Raw genomic sequence first — 20,397 nt, 5'->3', positions numbered from 1 at the left:
ATTGCTAATAAACAGCCATTAAAAACACTGAATTCAACTGTCTATGACTGAAATAAGCAATTAAGGGTGGGGAACCTAAACAAGCGAGACCACTAAAATGAAGCATCAAAATGTCTCTTGAGCAATAAGTGCTTCATCAGCAATAACTGAGTTCTCCTTAAGAAACTGGGTTGGAGTAAAAACCTGCCGCCACTGCGGACATCCAGGACTGACGCTGCCCTCCCCTGTACTAGGTTTTCCTAAGAAACACACACACACACAGGCCTTATTGCTTTTAACCAGAGGGCCATTCACAAATAGAATAGAATTGGAAAGTGAACCTTAGTCCTGGGGTCAAATACCAGGCCTGTGCACTGCTTGTCTGAGTGCAGGGTGATGGTGGATAAGTTCCAGCTTTGTTCTAAATTCTGGTAAGATAGGAATTGCTTTTCTATGGCCCTTAACTCAAGAATACGGTTAGAAAACAGATGGATGGATACAACTGCTACTAACATGGCTTTCATTTCAATATTACAATATTTTCAAACAACAGAACCAATTTGCATAATTTTAACAGTATGAATATGACATTTTTACACATGTGGCTTTCTTATTGATTATCTGTGTCTCTTTTGCCGGATGGTAGCAGCGCTACAGATATGGTGGGACTCAGGATGCCTGTCTCTCAGCACCTGGGCAGGAAGCAGATGGCCTGCCATAATAGAAGAAAATGGAAGCAGGACACTGAGAAGCTTTGGGAAGAAATGGAAATGGCTCACTGGCAGAACATTGCGTGGAGAGAAGATGAAAGGAGAACTACAGATTTAATGTATCACTTGCAACAATTTGGAGCTATTTATAAGTAATTAGATATTCCAAAAGGTCACTCAGAACATGCAGAGCTACATCAGGAGTTAAGTGGTTGTCACCTTCTTCTGAGTAGCAAGTACTGTATATTGCATGTAGTTTAATAAACTGCCACTAGGGGAAGCACAACAAACTAAATCTGCTAAATGAACGTGCAGAAACCTCAGTGATATACATATACTACAGAATGGTTGAAATTTTAAAGAATACAGGAAAATTCGGGGCTGATTGACTATAGTTATGATGTCAAAGAAACAAAGTTACAAACTGAAATAACATTAAGTAAAAAGAAACTTTTTACAAATTTGATCTTACATAATGCCAATTATTTATACAGTGGAACCTCGGTTCATGACCATAATTCGTTCCAAATCGTAACCCGATTTGGTTGTGAACTGAAGTAATTTCCCCCATAGGATTGTATGTAAATACAATTATTCCGTTCCAGACCGTATGAACTGTAAGTAAATATATATTTTTTTAAGGATTTTTAAGCACAAATATAGTTAATTATAGCATAGAATGCACAACGTAATAGTAAACTAAATGTAAAAACATTGAATAACATTGAGAAAACCTTGAACAACAGAGAAAACTAACACTGCAAGAGTTTGAGCTATAGCGAAAAAAACTTTTTTTTTAATGAGTTTTAAGCACAGGGGAAAAAATGAACATTTGAAAAATCCGTAATTTAATAAACCACCAAGAAAAGTAACATTGCAACAATGCACACTGCGAACCGATCGCTGTAAACAGAAGTGAAGTGGAGGTTAAAATCCAATAGAAAAAACTTCATTAAATACAACGAGGTTAAAACGTTGCTCGAATCTGTCTCTTTAAAAACAAGCCTGGTGCATTCTTTAACTGCCTTCTCCGCCTTATGCGTCCAGCCCTCTCTCTCTCGCTCACTTTCCTGCGCGTGCGTGCGTGTGTGTTTGTGTGTGTCTCGCGTGCGTGTGCCTGTGCGTGTTGCGCTCTCTCTCTCTCTCTCTCTCTCTCGCTCGCTGCACAGGGAGAGACTGAACACGTGCGGAAATCATCGATGCGCACAAACTGAAAGGGAAACTAGCTTGTTTTTTATACCGAGTGTGTGGTCGTGAACAGATGCAAAAGTTTGGCCAACCTTTTGTTTGTAAGCCGATTTGTACTTGTTCCGAGACGTTCGTGAACCGAGTTTCCGCTATACCTTGTTAAAAGGTATAGGAGAGGCACAATGGCACAGTGCCAGAGTGCACGTCCCAGGCCTTAGTGTGTGCTTAGGGTTTTTGTGTGTGTGTGTGTGTTTGCCCTGTGATAGACTGGCAGTGCCCTATGCTGGCTTGGATAGACTCCAACACATCCCATGACCCTGTTCAGGACAAAGTGGTTTAGGAAATGACCGGCTGACTGAAAGGTATAGTTTTGGGAAAATCTTTTACTTTCTAACATACTAACAGGGTAAGGATAGGACTGTTTGATTTGACACATCCTGCATGTTGAACTGTCAAAACTAAAGGAGCCTTAAGGCAAATTCAAGAAGGCAGACAAGCATTAGATTAATAATAATAACATTAATAATAATAATACATTTTATTTATGTAGTACCTTCCCCATGCTTAGAACAAATGTCTAGCCATCTATATATATATATATAGTTGCCAGTAGGGGTACTACCACAGAGCACAAAACCCCAGACACAACTACCAGTGACACAGTCCTGGGTCAATACGTCTTTCTATTTACACTAACAGTACATTTACAGGCATCCTTTTCCAATTGCCAGTTTAAACAGAATATTTCTCTTTCCTATGCATTAGGTTGCATTATGTTCTCCGCCACTTCTCCCAGTCAAGTGCTGTATATCCTCTCTCCCGGCTCTGACTCCCCAGGTCAAGTGAAGGTCTCTTGTTTAAAGCCTGACTCAAGAGTGTATCCAGGGCACAATCTATTGCCCCCAGGCAGCACTTCCAGGTCAGACAGGGCCACAATGGTCGTTTTCCTATCCGACAACTCCCCTTGGTAGACCCCACAGAACCCAACAGGGTGGCCCTATGGGACCACAACTCAGTTCAGAGAGAAATGTTATGCCCATACCAGGTAGTCACCCACTGTCCTCTCCTGCCAGGCTCCCAAACCCGTCTAGTGTGTCCTTCCGTGGCAGTTGGGAGGCCAGCCTTGGTGTAGCTGCTGCTGCAACGTCCTTCCGTAATAATGTCCTGGCACAAAAGGGGTGTATTGCAACTCTCTCACTGACCTTACTTTATCAAGGCCTGCTGCCCGGGCAAGGGAGCAGGGTCAAGCCCAGCTGGGATGCTGATCCATCCCTCACACTATATATAATTTATTAGGTAATAGACCACTTTTCACAAAAAAGCTTAAATACTTTTTAGGTATCTGGCACAATGTATGATTAAACAAAGATAACAAACTGCGGCTAATGGTTGATAATGTAATAAGTGGATTGAAACAAACTGATTAACTGAAACAGAATCAAGTGTAGAAGGAATCAAACTGAGAGAATGACAACCACATTAATGATAAGGAGGTGGCAGGCATGCCAGCTTAATCTTCAGATCATCAGTTTTTACACATCTGCAATGGAGAACATAGCAACAAGACATGAGGTGCTTATCCTGTGCTAATATAAATGTAATGGATTATTATTATTATTATTATTATGGTTTCAAAATATGCTGTTCAAACTCTTTGAAGAAATACAAGGACAGGCAGTGGTTGGCTATGGAAAATGAGTGAAGCAAGCCAGCGGGAGATACATCAAAATCACATCCATTTAAACGAGGAGAAATCCAGCACTGTTATGAACTCTGAAATCATTGAAACCACTGGAACCCAAATGCTACCCCTCTCCATTCCAGAAAAGTGATTTTCATGTAAGCATTTTTGTCAAAAAAAGCTCACCTGCACACAACAACACAAGGACTGGGGTGCCGCGCAATGGTAGCAAGTGCTCTGGACTGATGAGTAAAAATTGGAACTTTTGTCCATAGAAAAGCTGGACATTGCTACATAGAGTAGATGAGCATTTGCTGATAAGAGGGAAGCATGGCAGAGTTTTCTTGTAGGTTTGATGCTTTAATTTTGCAAATGGACTTGGTGATCTGGTCAGAGTTATTGGAATCATCAGTTCTGAGAAGTGTAAGCACATTTGTCTGATTGGTTCCAACTTCAGTCTGTAGTAGGACAATGACCTCTAACACACGACCATGGTCATTTCAAACTATGTTCAGCGAAAAAGAAGAACAAGGAGTTGTGTGAAAGATAGTGTGGCCTCCACACAGCCTTGATCTCAACATCATCAAGGCTGTCTGGGATTAAGAGAGTCAAAAGCAAGCGAGATAGCCAAAGTCTGCCGAAGTACTACACAAGTTCAAAACAATGTGTGGAATAAAACGACTGTGCAAGTGTACTTAAGACAACTGATGCAATATTAAAGGCAAAGGGTCATGTCATTTTCTAACCTACTTAATTGAAACCACAGTCACAGGAGGAGTGTTGCTAGAGCCTATGCCTGCGAGCATAGGCTGCAAGGTTGGAACAAACCCAGGAAAGGCCATTAGTCCATCGCAGGGCATACTCATTCACTCACACTCTGGGGCTAATTTAGTGTCACCAGTTCACCTAACCTGCATGTCTTTGGACAGTGGGAGGAAACTGGAGAACTCAGATGAAACCCGCACAAACTTGGGGAGAACCAGAGACGCAAACCCTGGTCTCCTTACTGCGAGGCAGCACTACCACTGTGCCACCCAATAGCAAAAGCTGATGACTATTTTTTAAATGTCTGCTGCTCCTTAAAGTATTTTTTTACTGTTTAGTAGCTTTTCATGTTATTTTTAAAAGCATCTTTACTTTGCATAATTGTATTACTCATGCCTAAGACCTTTATACAGTAGTGTATAAATAATGTATATATTGGCACTGAATGGTGCCATCCAGCGTAAATGGAGGGTCATATTGTTTAGTTAGGCAGCTCTTCACTATACATCTGTTATACTGACTTATATATTCTCACACACACACACACACATACACTGCTCAAAGACACTTAAATCACACATCAGATCTCAATGAACAAAATATTCAAGTGGAAAATCATCACTAAGTAATACTGTGTAATTCATTGAGAAGAAAATTATGTAACAACGACTAATGGAGACCAAAATCACCAACCCATTGAAGGCTGGATTGAACACCACACCGAAAATCAAAGTCAAGGATTGAAATCACAGGCTGATTCAACTTGTGTGAATTTCATCATGGCAGCTCATCATGTGACTTAGTAATGTGCCCACATGCACTCCTGACAATGTCTAGGCATGCTCCTAAAAAGACGGTGGATCGCCTCCTAGACCTGGATCAGGGCATCAATGAGCTCCTGGGCAGTCTGTGGCCCTACTTGGTGGCATTAGATGCACTGTTTCATAACATCCAAGAGGTTTTCAGTTGGATTTAGGACTCGGGAACATGCAGGCCAGTCAATGAGATCAATGCCTTTGACATCCAGGAACTACCTACACACTCTGCCAACGTGAGACTGAACACTGTCCTGCACCAGGAGGAACTCAGGACCCACAGCACCAGCGTAAGATCTGTCAATGGCTCTGAGGATTTCATCCTGCTACCTAACAGCAGACAGGGTACCGTAGCCGACACATGGTGGTCTATGCAGCCCTCCTAGGATATGCCTCCCCAGACCATCACTGACCCACCACCATGCTGGATGATGTTACAGGCTGCATAACATTCATCACGTCATCTCCAGACTCTTTCACGTCTGTCACATGTGCTCAGTGTAAATCTGCTCTCATTTGTGAAGAGAACGGGACACCAATGGTGGACCTGCCAATTGTGGTAATCTGTGGCAAATGCTAAATGAGCTGCATGGTGATGGGCTCTAAGTACAGGTCTCACTGAAGGATGTTCTCTGCATTCCAGAAAAGTGATTTTCATGTAAGCATTTTTGTCAAAAAAAGCTCACCTGCACACAACAACACAAGGACTGGGGTGCCGCGCAATGGTAGCAAGTGCTCTGGACTGATGAGTAAAAATTGGAACTTTTTGTCCATAGAAAAGCTGGACATTGCTACATAGAGTAGATGAGCATTTGCTGATAAGAGGGAAGCATGGCAGAGTTTTCTTGTAGGTTTGATGCTTTAATTTTGCAAATGGACTTGGTGATCTGGTCAGAGTTATTGGAATCATCAGTTCTGAGAAGTGTAAGCACATTTGTCTGATTGGTTCCAACTTCAGTCTGTAGTAGGACAATGACCTCTAACACACGACCATGGTCATTTCAAACTATGTTCAGCGAAAAAGAAGAACAAGGAGTTGTGTGAAAGATAGTGTGGCCTCCACACAGCCTTGATCTCAACATCATCAAGGCTGTCTGGGATTAAGAGAGTCAAAAGCAAGCGAGATAGCCAAAGTCTGCCGAAGTACTACACAAGTTCAAAACAATGTGTGGAATAAAACGACTGTGCAAGTGTACTTAAGACAACTGATGCAATATTAAAGGCAAAGGGTCATGTCATTTTCTAACCTACTTAATTGAAACCACAGTCACAGGAGGAGTGTTGCTAGAGCCTATGCCTGCGAGCATAGGCTGCAAGGTTGGAACAAACCCAGGAAAGGCCATTAGTCCATCGCAGGGCATACTCATTCACTCACACTCTGGGGCTAATTTAGTGTCACCAGTTCACCTAACCTGCATGTCTTTGGACAGTGGGAGGAAACTGGAGAACTCAGATGAAACCCGCACAAACTTGGGGAGAACCAGAGACGCAAACCCTGGTCTCCTTACTGCGAGGCAGCACTACCACTGTGCCACCCAATAGCAAAAGCTGATGACTATTTTTTAAATGTCTGCTGCTCCTTAAAGTATTTTTTTACTGTTTAGTAGCTTTTCATGTTATTTTTAAAAGCATCTTTACTTTGCATAATTGTATTACTCATGCCTAAGACCTTTATACAGTAGTGTATAAATAATGTATATATTGGCACTGAATGGTGCCATCCAGCGTAAATGGAGGGTCATATTGTTTAGTTAGGCAGCTCTTCACTATACATCTGTTATACTGACTTATATATTCTCACACACACACACACACATACACTGCTCAAAGACACTTAAATCACACATCAGATCTCAATGAACAAAATATTCAAGTGGAAAATCATCACTAAGTAATACTGTGTAATTCATTGAGAAGAAAATTATGTAACAACGACTAATGGAGACCAAAATCACCAACCCATTGAAGGCTGGATTGAACACCACACCGAAAATCAAAGTCAAGGATTGAAATCACAGGCTGATTCAACTTGTGTGAATTTCATCATGGCAGCTCATCATGTGACTTAGTAATGTGCCCACATGCACTCCTGACAATGTCTAGGCATGCTCCTAAAAAGACGGTGGATCGCCTCCTAGACCTGGATCAGGGCATCAATGAGCTCCTGGGCAGTCTGTGGCCCTACTTGGTGGCATTAGATGCACTGTTTCATAACATCCAAGAGGTTTTCAGTTGGATTTAGGACTCGGGAACATGCAGGCCAGTCAATGAGATCAATGCCTTTGACATCCAGGAACTACCTACACACTCTGCCAACGTGAGACTGAACACTGTCCTGCACCAGGAGGAACTCAGGACCCACAGCACCAGCGTAAGATCTGTCAATGGCTCTGAGGATTTCATCCTGCTACCTAACAGCAGACAGGGTACCGTAGCCGACACATGGTGGTCTATGCAGCCCTCCTAGGATATGCCTCCCCAGACCATCACTGACCCACCACCATGCTGGATGATGTTACAGGCTGCATAACATTCATCACGTCATCTCCAGACTCTTTCACGTCTGTCACATGTGCTCAGTGTAAATCTGCTCTCATTTGTGAAGAGAACGGGACACCAATGGTGGACCTGCCAATTGTGGTAATCTGTGGCAAATGCTAAATGAGCTGCATGGTGATGGGCTCTAAGTACAGGTCTCACTGAAGGATGTTAGGCCCTCATGCCACCTTCATGGAGTCTGTTTCTTACAGTATGGTCAGAAAAATGCACACCAGTAGCCAAATGGAAGTCATTTTGTAAGGTTCTGCCAGTGCTCCTCCTGTTTTTCCTCACACAAAGGAGCAGACACCAGTCCTGCTGCTGGATTGATGCCCTCCAACTGCCTTGTCCAGCTCTCCTCGTGTAATGACCCATTTCCTGGTATCTTCTCCATGCTTTCGAGACTGTGCTGGGATACACAGCAAAATTTGATGTGCCATCCTGGAGGAGCAAGACAATCTGTGAAACCTGAATCAGCAGCAGGCAGATTTAGGCATAGGCGAAGTAGACGATCACCTAGGGCCCCGGATCCACGGCAGCCAGACCCCCGTCCCACCCCTCCCCTCGCATGTTTAAATCATGTGGGCCAGCAGGGGCGTGTCCCCGTGGGCGGCTGTCTATAAAAACGGAGCGGTTTGAGTCAAGATCTCTATGGGTCGAACGTTCACATCAGTGAATCAGCCCTCATCATCATTCGTCGAAGAAGAAAGAAGAAGTCAAGATCTCATAAATCCTTCCACCTCGCAGCTAACTACTCCGGGCGAAAAAGGGACACAGGGTGAGGACCTCGTAACGTTACAAGAAAACGTCTCCTTGGTCTAATTTGCACGTATTTCGCAGAGCTTCCAGGGGGGGCCCTGGACCCCCCTTTCACCTAGGGCCCCATAATACCTAAGACCGGGCCTGCAGCAGGCACCACCTAATGCTACCAGCAATGGCAGGGATACCAGCAAAATGCAAAAGTAGAGAACAATCAGTCAGGAAGGATAAGTAGAGAACAATCAGTCAGGAAGGATTGTCTGTGACCACCACTTGCAAAACCATTCTCTTTGTGGGGGTGTCTTGCCATTGCCTCTCCAGTGCACCTGCTGTCACTTTGATTTGCACCAAAGCAGGTGACGTTGATTCACAGTCACTTATGCTTCCTAACTGGACATCCCTGAAGGTTAATTGACTTGGTGTTAGACCGTGATGATTAAGAGTTTCCTTAATTTTTTTAATCAGTGTGTATATACTGTATGTGTGGGTGTGTGACTCACTTGATATGACTATTCTATAAGAAGAAAAATGAAATAAGCAAAATAAAAAAGGAAAGAGAACAAAAAAATGTGGTGAAAAACCACAAAAACAACCACAGAATACCTTAGCTACACACTCTGGTGAAGGAATGGCAAGATGCTGCTTTTCTAAGTTGATGATTGAGATTCAGACCTCAATGTGGGAAGAAACCGCTCGTCTTTGAAGGTCTCCTTAATAAATGTGTGTCTAGCAAGTTCAGCATAGTGCTTTTGTAAAGTAATGCTCTTTAATTACTATAAGGCTCTATATCCGGAGTGGCCAACTCCAGTCCTGGAGGCTTTCATTCTAACCCTTTTTTTAATGAGTGCCCTGTTTGTGTTGCTAATTAACTTCTTGTGAATTCATTTTAATTGAATTGTTTTTTAATGTTTTGTGCCCCCCGAATTTCTTCATCGTTCCTCTGATTTACTTCATTTCTTTCCTTAAATGGCACCCAAACAGGAATGTAATGTGAAGCGAGGGAGCCAACAGAAGACCAACTAAATCAGAGCCTGAAACTCCAACCAATTTCACTCCAACCAGTTGCTTAATTAGGAGCCGATTCTTGTTGTTAATTAAACCCGTTTCTTTAATTCAGTGGCTTGTTGCTGCTCTTGTGGTGTAATAGCAGACATTTCCGAAATTGTTGATTTTCTATTTTCTAAGAGCACACTCTTAAAATGTTCTGGGGACCTGAGCAGATCAGCATTCCTGAGACCTTCATCTTTCTTTATTTTCAGATATTGTATGATGGACACAGTTTGCTGGTGCTGTTTTGGCTCCTTTTGTATCTCTTTATTGTTTGGTTGCTAATTAATGAAAAAGAATTAACAATTAAAGGGTCTGAGTCTTCAAGAGCAAGTCAATTAAAACGAATTCAAAAGAAGTTAATTAGCAACAAAAACAGGTCACTGATTAAGAAAAGGGTTAGAATGAAAACCTGCAGCCACTGGGGCCCTCCAGGACTGGAGTTGGGGACCACTGCTCTATATGATACAGATATTGTGTCAGAAAAAAAAAACAAGTTAGAATCGACGACTTGGAAACTACTGAGTACTCACATTACTAATCTCTGTGCCACTCGTATGTATTTATTCCTGGCTTTTATTAAGAATCTGTGGTTTTGTCACTGGTCTGTCAAACTCTGGTGACGTTAATCTCTCCATTCCACTCTGAGCGACTGTGTTGAGGCCAAAGTGGTAGCAACAGCGAGCACAACAAAAAAAAAAAAGAGAACAGGAAAGACTTAGTAACAGCCAGTCACAGTGATTAGAACAATTACTTTAAAGATTAATATGAATGGCTTCCCATGACCCTGCGGAATGAATGGGTTCACAGAATGAATGAATATGACGAGCCTGAGCAGCAGCTGTAGTGGGGTGCAGCGTACGGCATTAGTGAGATCTTGGCTCAGGCAGATGGCACCTCTCTAATACCAGACGGGAGGTCATTCCAGTATTTGAGACCCTACATATAAATTTACACGCGCCATTCCTTAGGGTAGGATATTAATCAAGCATGTCTTACAAGATCACAGCGTATGCCCTGGCGTTTTAGCAAACATGTTCTGTTTGGTTTGGTTTAGAATTCTTGATTGGTGACGGTCATTTTTACAGCCTTGTTCCTAAATAGACTGAACTACATTGACCTCTTTTGTAAGTTGCTTTGGATAAGAATGTCCGCTGAGTGACTAGATCTAAAATGTAAATGTAAAGCAAAAGGGAGGGAAAGCCTTTTACATCTTTACATTTATACTGCTTATTAATAATTGAAATTAGGAATACCATACATGTGTGCCTTCTGTATTGAAAAGCATTGTGAGACAGATGGATGAATATTCCGTCCAGAGTTGGCTCCTGAAATGAGGCCATTGCTGGTTTAATATGACCTTGTTTTTCTGAAATAGCAGGTTCAAAGAATTCAAGAGCAGGTGGAACTTCAGTGCAGTGTTCACAACAGGTAAAAATATTAGGGCTGCTGGCAGAGGGGATATCAAGGGGACACCTGACTTCAAACATACAATGTGCCAAGTGTGAATGCACCACCTTGGCTTTGCCAGAAGATATTATGACATAAACTGTCAAAGAGAGAGAGCCAGTTACTAACTAAGGTTATCCTGACAAGGTGGCGTTTTAGGTCTCAGTGCCCCTCGTGTTCTCTCAAGTAGCCAAATGTTTTCTCCATGCTGCACTTTTACCAAACCAAGAGGTGTCTATTCATAGGTAACAGAGCTGCTGACTGACGTCATGCCTAATGTAAACTTGGACGATTAAGTTCCTCTTTAAGGATTCATAGCTGGGGGAGAAAGTTTAAACAAATTTGTCAGCACTTATGGCCATCTGGGATACTGAGTCAGTTAGGCGGCACGCGCGCACATGGTGGGTGTGTGTGTGGGGGGGGGTGTTTAGAGAGAGAGAGAGAGAGAGAGAGAGAGAGAGAGAGAGGAAAGCAGAAGGAAGGAGATGTACTGAGTTAAAAAAAGAGGAAAGCGACCAAAAGCCACACATGCCAACAAGACTGGCCATTCTGTGAGGAGCTGTGCACTTTACTGACTACTGAGGGACAACCAAGGAGGGAGAACATCAAGGGGCAATGAGCACAAGAGTGTCCAGCAGCCATCTCCACTGAAGAGGTCAGCCTTCTGAGTCCCCCATCACACTTGATATTGCTAGTGGTGGACGAGTTGTCCGGTTTTTAGTGAGTGCTGCTCTCTGTTCTCAGCCACTGGGAGACCTGAACAGCTTTCTTCAGGCAAAGGTGAGTTCAGCTTGAATTTCTGTGTAGGCATTGTGATGATCATGATCACGGGGAAGGAGGAGTTCTTTTTATATCATTTTTGTAGTTATCAACGAATTTTTAGCTTTCTTAACGTGGGTTCAACTTGAATTTATGTGCAGGCATTGTGATGTTCATGATTAAAAAAAGTGAAGGTGGAGTTCCTTTTTATATCATTTTTGTAACTGTGAATGAATTTTAACTTTCTTAATTTTCAGAGTATAAGATTACTTTTACATTTATTCCAGTAGCTGCCTCTAACAAGCTCAAATAGAGAAATCCCATTGTCTGCTTCGGAAATCTTAGATTAGCAAATTCACTTCGCTTTTTTCTTATAAATAAACATAGAGAGAAATGTGTAGATGCCTTTAGCAAGTTTAAATACATGGTTCTAGCTTGTCAGTCAGTCAGTCATTGTCCAACCCGCTATATCCTAACACAGGGTCACGGGGGTCTGCTGGAGCCAATCCCAGCCAACACAGGGTGCAAGGCAGGAACAAACCCCTGGCAGGGCACACACACACACACACACCCAGCACACACTACGGACAATTTAGGATCATCAATGCACCGAACCTGCATGTCTTTGGACTTCTGGGTGGAAACCCACACAGACGCGGGGAGAACTTGCAAACACAGAGGACCCGGAAAGCGAACCCAAGTCTCCTTACTGCGAGGCAGCATCGCTACCACTGCGCCACCGTGCTGCCCATTCTAGCTTATTGTTCCTAATATTAAGATCAGTAGCCTGCAACTCTCTTCTCTGCTGTTTCCATTGTGCTCAGACAGTGAGACAGAAGAAGTCGTCTCTAACAAACTGAAAACCATAGATCTGTCTTCAGCCGACTTTAGTGAACACATGCCAGAAGCTGACTACCAAATACATCCACAGTCGCTTACAGGTTTCAGAAATAGCTACCTGTAGTGGCCTCTAACAAATTTCAATGCACAGATATAGCAGCCTCTAGTACGTTTATTCAGAGAGATCTGGTAGCCATCTCTAGCAAGCTTCACAGACAGGTCCGGTTATCTGTAATAATCAAATGTTTGTTCTTTCCCACGTATGACTTGATTGGCAGAAGCCGATCGTTTTCACTAACACTCAAATAAGGAGGTAACGTTTTAGTTTAGGTACTGCAAAAATGCATCTACAGTATTACTCATTTACTGTTATGTCACGAGACCGTAACAAAGGCTTCTTTAGGTCTTCATAACACTTACAAAGCATCATTGATCGGTTATTCATCTCTGAGCTGGGAGGCATATTGACATGGTGGTAAATTTACTTGTTAATATGAAGGATTTAGATACTTTTTATACTGAATATGTAATATCAAGAGAAATGTGTCTCGGTGAAGCCCCCTCAGAACAGTACAAAGTAGCGTTTTGTTTTTAGGTCTCATTGAAGAATAAAACACTTTTCTGATGCTTTTTAAGTTTTATGAAGACCCAAAGTAGTGTGAATGTCTTGTTTCACAATATTAAATGAGTAATAGATGAGTTTTTGCTGTACCTAAACTGTCATTGCTGCCCTTAATATTCTTATCCACAGACAGCCCTAACAAGTTTAAATGGAGAGATGTCCATCCATGATAATCAGAGCTGGGAAGCTGTCCCTATCAAACATAAACTCAGCTACCTTTATTTAACAAGTGCAAATGGACGGATGTAGGTGTCTCCGCTAAACAGCTGTCTCTAACAAACTTAAATATGCAGCTATAGCTACCCATAATACCCTTATACGAATAAATATGAGTAGCTGTCACTGACAAGCTTAAGCAGACAGGTCCATTTATCTTTAATAATTGAATGCATGTTCTTTCCCCAGTATGCTGTGATAGAGGGGTCTTGGCATCCATCTTTGACAAGCTTAAACAGCCATTAGCCAACAGTTGTCTCCAACAGGCTTACAAAAGAGGAGATTTTTTTGGTCTCTGATATTCTTATACATAAATAGATATGGATAGCTTAAATAGACAGGAGCTAATAGATGTCTCGCAGCAAAAGTGTTGGACAAAGTTAAACAGCGAGGTCCAGGCAGCCACCTTTTACCAAGTGTAAATGGAAAGATGGAGTTGTCTCCAGATTTTGGACAGCTGTCTCTAACAAGATTAAATATACGGCAATATCTACAGGGATCATGCCAACATGGATAAATACAAGTAGCTGTGTTAAGGCTTTGGATTTCAAACCCTCAGGTTGTTGGTTCAGATCCTGCTGCTGACACTGTGTGACCACAAGCAACTCAGTTCAGTTCGAAAAACAAAAGAAATACAAACAATTGTATCTCAAGTGTTCGACTAAGGCGTCAGACAAATCAGTAAGAAATACAACAAGCTTAAGCAGGCAGGTCGAGTATGCTGTTTTTTAAGAAGCCTGGTAGCTGGACACAATGCAGGTGCTCTTAGTTTCTTGAGACAGGTAGGACTGGACATTGCAGCCGTCTCTATCGACTCTAAACAGACAGGTGCCAGCAGCTTCCTCTAACATACTTACATCTCCAACAGATGTTGTTGCCTCCAATATGCCTTTATAGACAGATATGGGTCTCGAAGTAGCGTAAAGCAGACAAATCCAGATTGCTGTCTGTAAGAAGCTTGATAAATAAACATATGTACTTACCCCCCAGTATGCTTAGATAGATGAGGCTGGGTAGTCCTCTCTAACAAGCGACAAGTAAGTAGATGCCCCCAACAAACTTAATTGTACAGTTTTGCTGTCTGAACAGAACAAACTTGAACAGGCCGGTCCAGGCAGCTGTCTTTAAAGAAGCTTGCATACACAGAGCTTACATGGAGTTGTCTCCAGATATTACTGGACAGCTGTCTCCAACAGGTTTAAATGTAAGGTACGGCTAGCACTACCTCAGAAGTGCCTAAACCAGGGGTCCCCAACTCTGGTCCTGGAGGGCTCATTCTAACCCTTTTCTCAATTAGTGACCTGTTTTTGCTGCTAGTTACATTCTTTTGAATTACTTTAAATTGGCTTGTTTTTTAAGATTTGTTCCCCTGAATTTCTTCATCGTTCCTCTGAATTGCTTAATTTCTTTGCTTAAATGGCACCCAAACAGAAATGAAATGTGAAGCGAGTGAGCCAACAGAAGACCAAGTCAGGCCCTCAAACTCCGACCAATTTGACTCCAAACAGTTGCTTCATTAGGAGCCGAATCTTGTTGTTAATTAAACACATTCTTTAATTCCATGGCTTGTTGCTGCTCTCATTGTGCAATAGCAGACATTTCCAGAATTGTTGATTTTCTCTTTTCTAAGAACACTTCAAAAATGTTTTGTGGACCTGAGCAGATCAACATTTCTGACACTTTCATCTTTCTTTATTTTCAGACATTGTATGATGAACACAGTTTGCTCGTCATGTTTTGGTTCATTTTGTATCTCATTGTTGTTTGGCTACAAATTAAGGAAATAGAAACAATTAAGGTGTCTGAGTCTTCAAGAGCAAATCAATTAAAGTTAATTAAAAAAAAATAAATTATGAGCAAAAACAGGTCACTCATTAAGAAAAGGGTTAGAATGAAAACCGGCAGCCACTGCGGCCCTCCAGGACCAGAGTTGGGGAGCCCTGGCCTAGTCAGATAGATATGGATAGTTCTCATTAACAAAGCAGAAAGGGGCCGTCGGTAGCCTCTGCCTACAGGAAGCTTCTACTTCTAAAGATGTAACTGTCCTAATAGACTCAGGAAGATGAAGATATTTGTCTCCAACCAATTAGATGCCATTCAAATAAAGGGGCAGAGAGGGTTGCTGTAGTATACTGAGGTGTATCTCGTCAGCTGTCTCTAAAGAATCTTAACTCGACCCCTATCAGAAGCTTTCTTTAACAGGTTTAAATGTGGAGATGTGCGTACGTGGTCCAGAGGTGGACAGCCATCTCTAACAAGCTTAAATGGCCAGACGTCAAGAGCTGTGTCTAGTGAACTTTAGCGCACAGTTGTAGTTTCCTCCAGTATGTTCTTATAGCAAGATCCAAATCTCTAACACGCTTAAACAGACAGATTTGTTTATCAATGTTGCTGCCTCCAATATCCTTAGAAACAGACATGCATGCAAACAGACAGTCCTCACAAACAGCCACATGCATGAGGCAGTAGGGATGGCTACCCTGATTTCTGTCCATGAACATTCTAGTGAGACGTCAAGCAAAATGACACTTTTTATTGGCTAAGTAAAAAGATTACAATATGCAGGCTTTCGAGGCAACTCAGGCCTCTTCTTCAGGCACAATCTTTTTAGTTAGAAAATAAGGTGTCATTTTGCTTGACATCTCACTACATTCACAATGGCTAACACGGTACAACAACCCAGTACTACCATGAACATTCTAGAAGCTGCTACATCTGTCTACTTAAATTCACGTGAGACATCTCTTGACTTCTATCCATTTAAGCTTGTTAGAGATGACACATCTGTCCATGTATGCATATTGGAGGTAACTACATATTGAAGCCAGTACGTGCCCCAAACCTCAGACGCAGTGTAACCCAATATAACTCAATAAAGTTTGTTTTTTTTTATTTGTTTCCAACCTTTCCATGTAAATACAGCCAATAATTTAGAATTCGCAATGCTCTTCTACTTCTTTTGCCCTCCTGGTGAGTGTCACCCACTGCCTCCCAACGCCAGCTCATCAGGGAGATGCAGCAGGCTTCTTTTAAATGAGGCCCAGGAATGCTTCCAGTGTAGCAGCAGTGGTCATCCAGAGCACTTCCGGGTTATATAGAAACCAGAGCAGTCTTCCCGTGACAGTACCCTCTTGTGGCACCCAAGGACCCCAACAGGGCTGCTCTTCTAAACTCCAATTCCCATGCAGTCCTAACTGGGACCAGCCTGGAAAGACACTGCCATCTCTCGTGTGGGGGAATGAACTGCCTCTGGCATCCATATTTGCCCTGTCCATCCATTAGCTTTTTATCTCGATTGGGAGAAGGGTTGCTAACTATCCCGGCAGGGTTAGAGCTCCTCTGTGCTGTCTTTCTGTTATGGCCTCTCACTCTCAATCACAGTTGGGATTCCAGTCCATTCGCTTTGGCACCTACACCAGGCACATTCAAACTTATTAAAGAAAGCTGCTAGCATGTGTCTGTTGAAGGTTCTAGTGAGCTATCCAGTCCTATCTGTTTCAGCAGCTCCACCTGCCCATTTATTAGGCTTCTAAAAACAGCCAACTGATATTAAAAAGTATAAAAAAACTCTTTATACATTCAGCTTTTATCAGCTTTTCAAAGCAATAAGTAAAAGCTGAAACAACACTCTACTAATCAATAACTGAAAATCAGGGCTCACTGAAGTATCTTTTAAGGCCTCACATGGCAGCATTGTAGAAGGGGTTGTCGTTATTAACAAAACAAATAAGGCTCTTTACTCGTGGATCTATCCATCCATCCATCCATTTTCTAACCCGCTGAATCCGAACACAGGGTCACGGGGGTCTGCTGGAGCCAATCCCAGCCAACACAGGGCACAAGGCAGGAACCAATCCTGGGCAGGGTGCCAACCCACCGCAGGACACACACAAACACACCCACACACCAAGCACACACTAGGGCCAATTTAGAATCGTCAATCCACCTAACCTGCATGTCTTTGGATTGTGGGAGGAAACCCACGCAGACACGGGGAGAACATGCAAACTCCACGCAGGGAGGACCCGGGAAGCGAACCCGGGTCTCCTAACTGCGAGGCAGCAGCGCTACCACTGCGCCACCGTGCCGCCCTCCTCGTGGATCTAGTGTCCTTTAATTTAAATTTCAAACCGGGCACTGTCTAGGTACTGTAGAGTTTGCCCAGTCCCCCCATGTCTGAGTGTGTTTCTCTACAGGGTTCTCCAGTTTCACTCCCCCAGATGTAAATTTGATTGGAACTTTTAAACATGTCAGTGGGCCCTGTGATAGAGCAGCACCCCATCCAGCACTGGTTCAAGCCTCGTACCCGAGCCTGCTGATTGCTTTGGTTTCCAGGATTAAGTGGATTACTTGGATTTTTTTATTTTATGTTATCTTCCACCTTTTAGTTATAATCTTTCTTTCTTTCTTTGCTTCTTTCTTTCTGTTGAATGCCATTCTCACATGTTGATAATTCTTCTTCCCCAAGCGATGCCCTCTCATTTTTAAAGCTCTGCGCTCTTCCAGTAAAGTAGACATTAGGGCGGCTATCAGTGTTTAAATGACAGATGTAATGGAGTCTGATAATGTAGCCGCTCCAGCTATAGGACACCTTTAAGTGATATGGGGCGTCTAAGGGTCAAAGCCATGGATTCCTGCTGAGTTATCTCCACAGCAGATGTCAAATGGCAGAGTGTGCCCATCACTCACAGGCAAAGCTGTGTTTACTAGCCATGAACTTTCTGGGCACTTTGCTGGGTTTGTGTTAACGTCAGAAGCTGGCTGGCTGACTTTCTATTCTGGGAAAGTTTTAATGTGTCCATGGGGAATTGCAGGAGGTTCTCATGGATAACATTGGAAAGAATGTTAGTAAACTTCAGCCTAGGCATCTCTCGACAAAGTGGCACAAAGAAAATCAGCAGAGCGCACACCTGTTTAGAAATGTGACACAAGGGTGAGGTGTTTTGTCACAACAGATCAGCTATGTCATTATTTATTAATCGTGACAGTGATTGCTGCCTGGGCCCTTCAATGCCAACATCAACATCAGGAGGAGAAGCTGGCATTCTCCCTGATTTCTGGGATAAAGGCGGCCACCCAGACTTTTTCCATGGTTAGTGTATGCTGAAAAATTTGCCCCATCCTGCAGTTCTGTTTATTTACAAGACGTGCTTTCAAATTTCTAAATGAAACTCATCTGTATCTCTAATATACAGTAAAGAAGTACGAGTGAATGTACTGTGTGCTGAGCCCATCTTGGTTTGACTCCTGCCTTGCACCAGATGCTGGTGGGAGAGACTTCAGCTTCTTGTCACCCTTTAACTGATTGAGCATGTTCATAAAAGAGATAAATGGGTTTTTACACATAGCAGTCTTCCTCCAGAGGCAGCATGATGGCACAGTGGTCAAGCTGCTGCCTCATAATTTAAGGGGCCTGTGATTAGAAAGTACTGTAGTCCAATTTTCCTGTCTGTGTGGAGTTTGGATTCGATTACATTGATACATTTTATTACTCCCAATTGGAAATTTAAATACATACAGCAGCAGAATAATAAAAAACATGCATATGGACTCATAGGACAAATAATACAATCAATCAATAAATAAATAATGCATATTGTGCAGAAATTGCAAAATGGGCTTAAAATTGAAAACTAATCCGAAGAGTATAAGCATTTAGTTTGGGGCGTTGAGAGGAAGCATTGAATTGCCTGATAGCAGTGAGCAGTAAAGACTCTGGTGGCTAAATGTGCTCCAAGACTGCGCCTCCTGGTGGCAATGGAGAGGATTTTTCATTACGGCATCCAATTTTGCCATCATCCTCTTTTCCACAACCACTTCCAGTGTGCCCAGGGTTTGCCCTGTGATGGGCCAGGCTTTCCTGATAATTTTGTTCAGACATTGTGCTTCTTTTGAGCTCAAGTTACTTCCCCAGGAGACTGCAGCAAAGAACACCACACTGGCTACTCATTCCAAGCAGCCTGCTGCAAGATTCATTAGATTTGAGTCTTTTTAATAAGTCCAGTCTGCTCTGGTGCTTCTTTTACAGCACCACTGTGTTGTCAGACCAGTCCAGCTGGCTGTTTATGTTTATTTATGCTGCTTGCATGATGTCTTCATGTTTGGTACTCTGCTTTTCCTCCCACATCCCGCAAACATGCCTGTCAGGTGAAATGGCCTGGTGCAGGAGTCCACAGGATCACACCAGGAGGGCCAACAGTGGCTGCAGGTTTTTGTTTCAGTCCAATCAACAGTTGTTCATTGTTGATAATGGATTTCTTGGATGTGTCTTTATTCTGCTGGGCCAAGTCATTCTTATATTGCAGTCTTCACTGAAATGATGTGTGGCGAGCAGCAAATTAGTAATTCTCAGTCCTTCACTTTTTTTCGGGAACACAAGTTTAGGAACTACAAGAAATGTATCTGTTAGTAACATACTCTTATGTAACAAGATCTTAACTAAGGCTTTGTTTGGTCTTAATAACACTGAAAAGGTGTCAGCAAAGTGACTATTTATCTCTGCAATGCGTTACATTGAAATAACTTCACTTTGGAATTGGCAGAGACGGCTTCAGTGAGACAGATTTCACTTTATATTCCATAGCACTTTGAGCATGGGGAAGGAGCTATATGAATAAAATGCAACATTATTATTATTATTATTATATTATATTTCAGTCCTTGGATCTCACAGTCTTTCAGCTGGTATGAAAACAATGCCCACTCAACTGGCCTCTTGAGAGAGGGCATAGTTGAAAGTCTTGGATAGGGGTAAATTCCAGAATTTAGGTCTGGTCAGGGTTAGGGTGCATAGTCAGGGTCATCTGAAAGGAAAATGTCTGGTATTAAAGACCGCTAACTGTGCCAAGGACTCTTCTGTCAATGGATGCCGTGCATATTGTTGCTTGTTTTTAGAAATGTTGACGTTGGAAGAGATCCTTTCAGTATATAGCTTGACGGATTTAACAATAACCCCAGTAGCACCTATGATGAAAGGAACTTCTTCTGTGTCTGTTTTCCAAAGCCTTTTAATCTCATTTTGAAGTTGAT

General features: G+C 42.5%; 1 protein-coding gene across 1 annotated transcript in view; it reads left to right on the top strand.

The window, feature by feature from the left end:
- The first annotated feature begins 11,414 nt into the window (after positions 1-11,414).
- Positions 11,415-20,397, top strand: part of LOC120515597 (G-protein coupled receptor 20-like) — a 62,708-nt gene continuing 53,725 nt past the window's right edge. Inside the window, exon 1 of the mRNA XM_039736707.1 lies at positions 11,415-11,711. The gene's annotated coding sequence lies outside the window, so the exon portion shown is untranslated. The remainder of the gene's footprint in view (positions 11,712-20,397) is intronic.

The sequence above is a fragment of the Polypterus senegalus genome, chromosome 15 (genome assembly GCF_016835505.1).
Source record: "Polypterus senegalus isolate Bchr_013 chromosome 15, ASM1683550v1, whole genome shotgun sequence".
In the NCBI taxonomy this organism is placed as follows: domain Eukaryota; kingdom Metazoa; phylum Chordata; class Cladistia; order Polypteriformes; family Polypteridae; genus Polypterus; species Polypterus senegalus.
This window is presented reverse-complemented; position numbering and strand designations above follow the sequence as displayed.